The sequence below is a fragment of the Cupressus sempervirens genome, chromosome 6 (genome assembly GCF_028749045.1).
Source record: "Cupressus sempervirens isolate cs-2001-9-10 chromosome 6, ASM2874904v1, whole genome shotgun sequence".
Taxonomy (NCBI): Eukaryota; Viridiplantae; Streptophyta; class Pinopsida; order Cupressales; family Cupressaceae; genus Cupressus; species Cupressus sempervirens.
This window is the reverse complement of record NC_143123.1, coordinates 679109065-679118875: the sequence shown is the minus strand read 5'-3', so window position 1 is coordinate 679118875 and position 9811 is coordinate 679109065.

Genomic DNA, 9811 nt, shown 5'->3' with positions numbered 1-9811 from the left:
TGTTGAGAATTATTATTGCTCATAATTGTAACAAGATGTGAGGAAGTTTGTGCAAAGTTTCAGAATATGTCAGATAGAATATGGGGTTGTATCAACCATTACATGTACCAGAGAAGCCGTGGGAGGATGTCAGTATGGACTTCGTTCTTGGATTACCAAGAACTCAGTGAGGGCATGATTCTATTTTGTTGTGGTTGACAGGTTTTCAAAGATGGCACATTTTATTCCCTGCAAGAATACTGGTGATGTTGTTCATGTGGCAAAGCTATTTTCTAGAGAAGTGGTGAGACTGTTAGAGTAATTAGATATTTTCTAATTAATTCTAGTTTTCTTAAGTTAAACTTTAGGCATCTAATAATTAATTCTTTTATTAATTATTATGATGTAACCCAAGTTAGACATTTTTCGGGTTTCAATCTCCTTTATAAAGATGATCTCTCTTTGTAATTATATTAATTCACTTTTGATAATAGTAATCTCTCTTTTTTCTCATCAAGAATGTCTCATCTATGGATTTGGCAATTTTAGCCTCCATAGCTTTTTGCTTCTCTCTTCTATGACAAGTGTTTGCATGCAGGTGATTCCTTGGAGCTATGGGGTTGATTTTTCATCAACTTCAACATGGTATCAGAGCTCCAAATCTTCATGCCCTTGTTCTATTCTTGAGAGATTTGGCATCAGTTTTTAGATTTGTGGCTTTGAGTGGATTTTGTATTAGATCTGGGGACGACCTTTTTTTTGGAGCACTATGAGCCCAAACAAATATCATCGTTGAGCTCAAAGCACTTGAACAGCCTCATTTCCATATAAAATATGTCTAGTTTACACACTGTTGAAATCTAAGGCAAAAAAAAAATTGTACCCAGGCCGTATTGACCTAGGTATGCATCCTAAGGTAGTAATATTTTTACTTTTTTTGTCAAAAAAATATTTGTGAATTTTCTTTTTGTAGAAATGCTTGATTCTTTGCTTGGGAGAATGCATTTTGTCTTTGGATGTGGGGTTGATTTTTTTTTAGAGACATCATCTTTTGTCAACACATTGGCTTGATCTTTTGTTGGGTGGAGCACTTGTTTGTTTGGGCCTCACATTTTGATTTTTGGCGGCATTCTTAAAGGATCTCCAAATTTCTGGACCCACTTACATATGCAAACTCCAATTTTGTGGGGTCTCAACATTTGCAACCAGATCTTATGCTCCTCTCTTTCTATTGGTGATTTGTCGCATGCTTGGTGATCTTTTTTTGCAGACACACATTGACTGGGTAGAGTTTCACATTTTTGGGTGACACTTTTTGTCTTTTGAGAGCTGTGGAGAGTGCTTTCATATCAAAACATTGGGTTTTTTAATCTTCAAATCACGTATTTGGTTGTATACCCAAAATGGAAATGGTTGATTTTGTGAGTGGATCAAAGACTCCTAGCAAGCTCCAAACCCTTGGATATTTTCTTGGGGATTTATGTTTAAACTACTAACAGTCATGCTCAATGCACAAGTGGAAATTTAGTATTGAAGATGGTGTGAAAAGTGTCAAGGGTGAGAAAATTTTGCAGGTGAAAAAAATTAGTAGCGAATTGGGGAAAGTTTCTTAGTGAAGGTCAAGGGAACAGAGGGATCGACCTCCAGTTTGTGGTCTGTAATGGAGGTGTTGATATTGTTTTGGATGTCACCCTTTTTTATTGGGTTGTGATATATGCTTCATAATATAATGGAGACCATGCCCGTCCACCTTGTCCAACGCATGCCTTGAGGAATTCATTCTCTTTCTTGTTGGGTAGTGGCTCGATTCATGGGAAGAAATGGGGCATTTTTTTTGGGTCGTCCATCCTCCTCCTACACCTTTGACAGTGGTCATTTTCATGCATGGAAAGTTTTTTCTTTGGCTTCTTTGGTGGTTTGGAGAGTTTTAAAAAAAATGGTGGTCTTCTCGGGGCTCACATGGCCACTCGTTTCCTTTTCATGGGCAGTTTCTTGAAACATTTTCTCCATAAAAAGTTGTTGATGGTGACATGAACTTCAGTTGCAGGGCCAAAGAAAGGATGCCTCTACTATGACCCCTAGTTTTGCTCGTCCACAACTTGAATCCATCGCTAGTCTTGCCCTTAATTTTGGGAAATGGTCCTTTTATCTCGACAATTATTGGCAGATTTTTTTTGGTGGGGGCAATAGAAAGTGGAGGCTGATTTTTTTGGATAATTTTTCTTGGGCCCCACTGCTCATTCTTGTCCAACAGTTCCTTTTCCATTGATGTATGTGGTTTCAATATTTTTTGCAAAGGCTATTAGTTTACCTTGTTTGAAAATTATTCTAAAACACTTGTTTTGTGGCCACCAGATTTTTCTTTTTCGGGCACTGGCTCTTTTATCAGCGACATTATGGCACCTCTATCTTGCTTCCGGCAGCTAAATTTTTTTCCAGCAGTGAACCATTTTTTAGGCATTTTTTTCCTCGATGGTTGTTTGACCATCAATTTTTTGCTCATTACTTGTTGACATCAACACTTATGTCACCTCTTTAGGATCTGTTTGGACCTACCTTCGCATTTTTGTTCATATCTTGGGCATGCAGACTCCATTTTTTGCAAAATAAGATATTGTCAGAAAGCTAATTCTGAGGTCATCATAGTGGTACCATTAGTTTTTAGTTTTAATGCATTTTATGGCTTTTATGCTATCAAATTCAGGGGTATAGTTTTGCACTCTAGGAGACATATCTTGAGCATCTGATCTCTTATTTGGGAATTCTTTGTATCATTGCAAAGGTCTTTTCAATATTTTTTCAATGATGCTAGTTATTTTTCTAGATTCTACTCCAGGAATATTTTATTCAATTTTTTGCATTTTTTCATTCTAGTGGATATCTTGGTTATTTTAGGTCCAGAGATTTAGACATCATTTATATGCATTCTTACAAATGCACTGAGATAAAGTGTCATACTGCATCTATATTTTTGTTTCAATTTTTTTGCCTTGTTTTCCTTTTGATTCGAGTAGTGTCATTTGAGGACACTCGTGTAGATTATTGTATTTTTGAGATTCACCATATCTTGGTCCTTATTGTACATGCACTACTCTGATTAAAGTATCATGATGGGTTGATGTGTTACCTTTGTCTATCATCTTCCTTTATCCAGTGAGTGTCCCTTCTATGATATTAACCTCATGTCATGTCTGAGATTGATCACCCCAATACACACATATATACTCTTTTGTGCATCTTGATCATGGTTCCTTGACATGCAATTCTTTTGGCCCTTTTTTCCAATTATCTGTCACCTCACCCTTGTTTGCATTAGAGGGGTTCTTATGTTGTTTCTCATGCTTCCTTGGTTTGATTGATCAACTCTTTAGGCTTTGTTGTTTCATGCAATCTGTATCTTCGAGTTCAATTGTTTTCCTTTTTGTGCCTCCTGATTTAATGCAGATTACAGTCTTCTCTACCTGGTTAGGTTCTATTTTGGTGGAGGTTCTTCAGATCAATAGTTACTTTTGACAAAGCTTTGCAGCTTCTACATGTTTTAGTAGAGGTTCTTCAAATCAACAGTTAGTTTTGACAAAGTTTTGCAGCTTCTACATGCTTTAGTGGTGTTCTTCATGATCATCTTTTGTTCCTATCTTCTGGGACATTCCCTAGTCTAAAGGATTCTTCAGTCCTTCACTAGTTTCTTTCAGCATGTTTTCCCTCTCTTTTTGGAGTAGGGTTTTTCCCACGTGGTTTTCTCTATTTCTCCTCTTTTCAGAGATTTGGTTGTGCTTGGGTACCTCATCAGGCTTTGTTGTCGAGACCCAAATCTACTTGTTGTAGTGGTTTCTAGGATTTTAGGTTAGAGTAATTAGATATTTTCTAATTAACTCTAATTTTTTTAAGCTAAACTTTGGGCATCTAATAATTAATTCTTTTATTAATTATTATGATGCAACCTAGGTTAGACCTTTTTCAAGTTTCAATCTCCTTTATAAGGATAATCTCTCTTTGTAATTATATTAATTCACTTTTGATAATAGAAATCTCTTTTTTTGCTCATCAAGAATGTCTCATCTATGGATCTGGAAATTTCAGCCTCCATAGTTTTTTTTCTCCTCTCTTCTGTGACATGTGTTTGCACGTAGGTGATTCTCAGGAGCTATGAGGTTGATCTTTCATCAACATTAACACATGGTCTTCCAAAGAGTATAGTTTCAAATCAAGATACCAAATTTGTTGGGTGTTTATGGAGTACATTGTGGAAGAAATTGAAGACAAATTTGAAGTTTTGTTCATCACATCATCCACAGACTGATGGAGAGATAGAAGTTGTGAATCGCAATTTGGGAAACTTGATAAGATGTTTGGTTGGAGATAAACCAAAAGGATGGGATTTGATTTTACCATAGGCAGAATTTGCATATAATAATTTTTTGAATAGAAGTACTGGTAAATCACCATTCCAAATTCTATATTGGAGTAGTCCCAGAAATGCTTCTGAATTAAGGATATTGGATTAAGGAGAAATAAGTAGTACTGAAGCAGAAGACTTTGTTGAACATTTGAAGAATATCCATGAAGAGGTGAGGAAGCACATTACAAAGATGAATGCATAGTACAAGGCTAAGGCAGATGTGAAAAGGAGGTATGAGGAATTTCATATTGGAGATGAAGTCATGGTTCATTTGAGAAAGGAACATTTTCCAGTGGGTACATATAATAAGTTGAAAATGAAGAAGTTTGAACCGTGAAAAATAGTAAAAAGACATGGTTCTAGAAATGCCTATGAAATGGAGTTGACTATTGAACTGAATATTTTACCAATATTTAATATTTCAAATTTGACAGAGTATTGTGAAGGAGGTGATGGAGATGAAGTTGCAGAAGTACAATGGAGTATTTTAGTAGCTAGTTCAACTACAAAGGAGATTGAGGAGATATTGAATTTTCATATTGGCAAAAGCACAAGGAACAGAACTTATGCAGAATACCTGGTCAAGTGAAAGGGAGGCTAGTAGAAGATTCATTGTTTTACATTAAGGTAAAAATAGGTTTTGAAGGGGCCCTGAAACCCTTTACATCAAAAAGAAAGATATACCATGAAGCACTACCAGGTTTTAAAAGGACCTGAAACCAGTTGAACATCTAAACCAAGTTTTACAGGGACTTAAAACCAACTGATGTATCTAAAAAAAGCAACTAGAAAATACACTGGAACCTAGAAAGTAAACAGACTGGATGGCAAGGCAACCAGTGAAACCTCCCAGACCAGTAACTAGCGAGCTAGAGCCACAACCCACTCACCATCACAAAAAAACTAGTCAAAACAGGGGAACTTAAGATTTTCCTTTTGATTTGAAGTTTCCCTTACACGACCAAAGGTTCATATCTAAAGGGGGAGCAAAAGGCTTAGTTTTCTTACTCTTTACCGCTATTCATCGTTGCTACCAAGGGAGGAGATTAATTGTTTTAGTTTTCCTCTAAATACATGAGACGTGACAAGGTCACTTCTCAAATTATTTCGGGTGTCTGATGCAAGAGCATCCTAGGTGTAAGAGCAATCATGCATCAACCAAAAATATTTCATTTTAGTTGTTTGAATAAGGGTTGTCTTAATGCAGAGTTATTGTCAGTGGAGGCTTTCTACTTAGTAAGTTAGTCATATGAGCTCGAAATGTCCTAATTTCAAAGGTGGATATTCATCTTGGATATATCATCCTACTAGTTGAGGCTCAGTATCATATCATGTGTATTTATGGATTTATTGTAGATTTTTTATTTGCAATTTTGGTATATAAACTTCAGGCTCATCATTGAAGGCCTAAATGTGCCCAGAAGAGGCTCAAAAACTTGACATATGGGCATTTGCACGGATCCAAGCCTGTATATCAGAAGCTGAGGTTTTTGAAAAGTGTTTATAATAGCCAATTGGAGCAACGATCCAAGAGTTATGCCCTTTTAAAGTTGGGTTGACCAAAACTTCTAAAATAAATGTCAAAAATGTATTTGACCAACTCTATATGTATTTTTAGGTTCTTTCATCCCTAAGTATTGAGTATTTAGAACCTTCACGAGTGGCATAAAATTGCTTATTTAAGCAATGCTTGAACATTTTATGGGACAACTCTAGGTGATAGTTCGCAACTTTGTCTTGCAAATTACTATAATGAAGGTGCCCATGTGGGTTAGCATATTGTAATTTTGAATTCTGCAATTCCGCATTTATGGTGATAATAAGAAGCCCATATTTTATTCTTGTGAATTTTTATTATTTCTTTGTTCCTATTATGTGTTTATGGTATCAAGGGTGGTACCCTTATTAAAATTTAACCACTAAAATCACTCCTAGCAACTCTACCTTTCTCTGATACCAATTGTGAAGTTAGTTAAAGTGCAAAGTGAAAAAATAGAACAAAAATGATAAATTAAACACACAGCATGAGTATTTACAAAAAAAAAAAAAAAAAAAAAAATTAATGTGTTGTAAATCACTTGTATTCTCACTTATTTGAATGGCATGGTCACATATCTCACTGCAAGTTGCTAGAAGATTGTTCAAGAAAATTATAATCTTGTTTTTGTCATTTCCCTCCAATTCATGGATGTTGACATTTTAGTCAGTGTTGGGGCATCCTTGTCAGATTCACTACTTGAAATGTCTATAATTGGCTGAGGTAGTTGAGTGTTTCCATAAACTGGAAGTAAAAGATAGTAGACAAAGTAACAAGCATATAGTATAACCTAGAAATAGGGATTGTCTTGTCTAATTGGGATAACTCGATAACTCGGTCATCACTATCTTTCCTTGCTCAGCTTACATTATCTTTGCTCAGTCCTTTTACTAGCGCTTGGTCCAACTTTTATGTTACTCTGTCTTTACTGGTGCTCGATCGACAGTGAATTTTCTTGGCTTCTACAGTTCACTCGGTTGACACTAGCATAGCTCGACTTCAATTATAAGTTTCTTTATCTTCTTCTTTGAAGCTCGGTTAAGCCTAAGTATTTGTTATTCATTGATCAGCTCTTCTAAGCTTTCGCACAACTATATTCTTCACTTAGTGTTATAATTAAACAACACATTATCTTGCCAAAAACCAACTGATCAAGTGCCCATTGTAATTCCACATAACTCAACCTTTCCACTAGGTCCTCTTGTTATCTCTTCTTTTCAAATCCTCTTCATCAATCATCTTGATATGGCACTCTACTTAGGTAGCGACTGTCTCTCCAAAAAGGTTTGACATTAATGACTACATAACAATTCTTCCAATTGTAGTTCCAACAACTAGATGTATTACAATATAACTTTTTTTAAAACTTTCCAAACTAGTCTTACACTATGAATCATTAACGTGAATTAATGTAATAGTTTAGTGTATTTAGAAAAATGTGTGTGAAAGACCACTCTACCTTCTCATTTTTATTTTTGAAAAAGAGGTTGTTCGAAAAAGAAAAAAGAAAACATGTGATATGATTATTTAAAATGTTAAATGTGATATATTCATGAGATTACTAGTTTCTTTAAATTTTCCAACTTAAATATCTAAGCTAAATTAGATTAGAAAATTCATAAGACTGGTAGCTTTCAAATTTTCATAAGAAATCTTCACAATTTCAATTCAACTTTTTAGGAAGTCCCTTTCCATAAGACCCTAGCCTAAGGTTTGTTAGTGTTGATAAATTAATTACTTCCACCATCTATCATCCACAGTCATAGCCTCTTACAACCCACTGCATTTAATAACACCCAACTATAATAAATAAATGTTTATTCAATTGTATTTGTACATTTATTATGCATATGGTTGTAAATAGAATGTATGATCTTGGTATTTTAGCACTCCATTGCAAGCATTCCTCTATGTTGTGTAATTTCTATGTTTTTTCATGATATCAGAGCCATGAGTAAGGACTCGTGAGTGTCTTTTTGAGCTATTAGAGGTTATTCTATCTAAGAGGTAAAACATTACAACTGCTAAAGAAAGAAAGATCTGATGCAATCATTCTCTAGAGGAGAAAGATATAGAAGATAGATTTGTGTTTATTAAAGATAACATTTGATCTTTTGCACAGGTATGTATTGAAGAATAAGAAGTATAAAACAAAAGCAATCTTGGAGGAACAAGCTATTGTGTAGGGCAATATTACATTGTTAAACTTCTCTATTCTATTACAATCTTGTGGTTTAGAAGTTTCCACTGATTTTTTTGTTGAGATATTTTATGTGATTAAGAAGTATTATTGAAAATATATAGTACAAGGTGGAGAGTGTTTTTTTTTTGTTGAATTGAAATTTTCATAAAGCTTTGTTGATCTCTGTAAGCCATAAAAAAAATTTGAAGTTTCTTTGGTTGGTTCATAAGAAAGCCAAAATCAAGGCATGGTCTTTTCTAAAGACTTGATACTTGTGTGATTTTGTGCTTGAGAAATTTACTATGCTTTTAACTATAGCTACCAGTAGATGTCTAATATTGTGGTTAGTGAAAAAATAAATGGCGTTGATTATGTTAATTGAAAACGTGAGATATTTTACAAATGAAAAGTTTATGGGAAGTAGCCACAGACGAGAACTTATATATCAAAGTCAACATGATAAATGGATATGAATGCATGTACTATACTTTTATGGTGAATTAATCTAGGGATTAGGCCTCATGCTCAACATTTTAAAATAACAAAGGAAATATGGGAAACTTTGCAAACAATGTATGAAAGAACTAGCAAGTTAAAAGTGATGGATATTAAGAGGCAATTAACTCATTTGCAAATGAAAGTAGGAGATAGCATGAATAATCATATTGTTAAATTGAAAAATTTAAGGAATCAGCTTGCAATGATGAAGGTTGAGTATGAAGATATTAAACTTATAGATTGTTAAATTGAAAGTCTTCTAGATGAGTATAATAATTTTATTCATGCATTGGAACTAACTAAAAATTTTGAGAATATTAAATTGGAGGAAGTATTTGGTGCTTTGTTGAATGAAGAAGAAAGGCTTTAAAAGTTTACAAATGAGTCTTGCAAGAGAAACATTTATAACTAGAGGAAAATACAAGAATTACAATAAAGGTAGATCATATCAAAATCAAAGAACTAATCAAGGGAATCAATATAGAAATAACCAAAGGCAATCGACTCAACAAAGAGAGTCAAAATAGGAAAAAAATTCAAAGGCAACAAAATAAATGGAGAAATTGCAATAATAATTTTAAGGGAGAGAGTACTAACAAATGTTGTAAGTGTGGACAAGGACATAAAAGTGATAAATAGTTTAAATATCACAAAGGAGATTTAATTAAAGACGGCAATCAAATTTTGTTCAAGAAGAGGGTGATCATCATATAAAGATAGCATCTTTAGCTACTCAAGGTCATTCAAGTAATGCATGGTATATTGATTCAGGAGCTATCCAACATATGACTCACGACAAGAATATATTTAGCTCTCTAGAGGAAACAAAAAGGTAGTAGGAATATTTCTTGGTGATGATAGTTCACATGACATTGAAGGAATAGGAAAAGTTAGAAATAAGACTAATGTGAATCTTGTACCAAAGTTGACCAAGAATCTTTGTTTAGTGAGTCAAATAACTTAACATGGTTATAAGATGGAATTTTATTCAAATAAGTGTTTAGTCAAGAATATTATTGATGGAATATGCACATTTGTAGCATTTTTTGATATGAAGGTTTATATTACTACAAGATCAACCTTAAGTGATGCCTACCTTGGATAAAAATAAACACAAATGTGTGTAAAGGATGCATGGTTCGTAAACAACATAGAGACACTTTTGCAAAGTCTATATGGAGAGCAAGCAAAAGTTTTGAACTTGTCCATATTGATT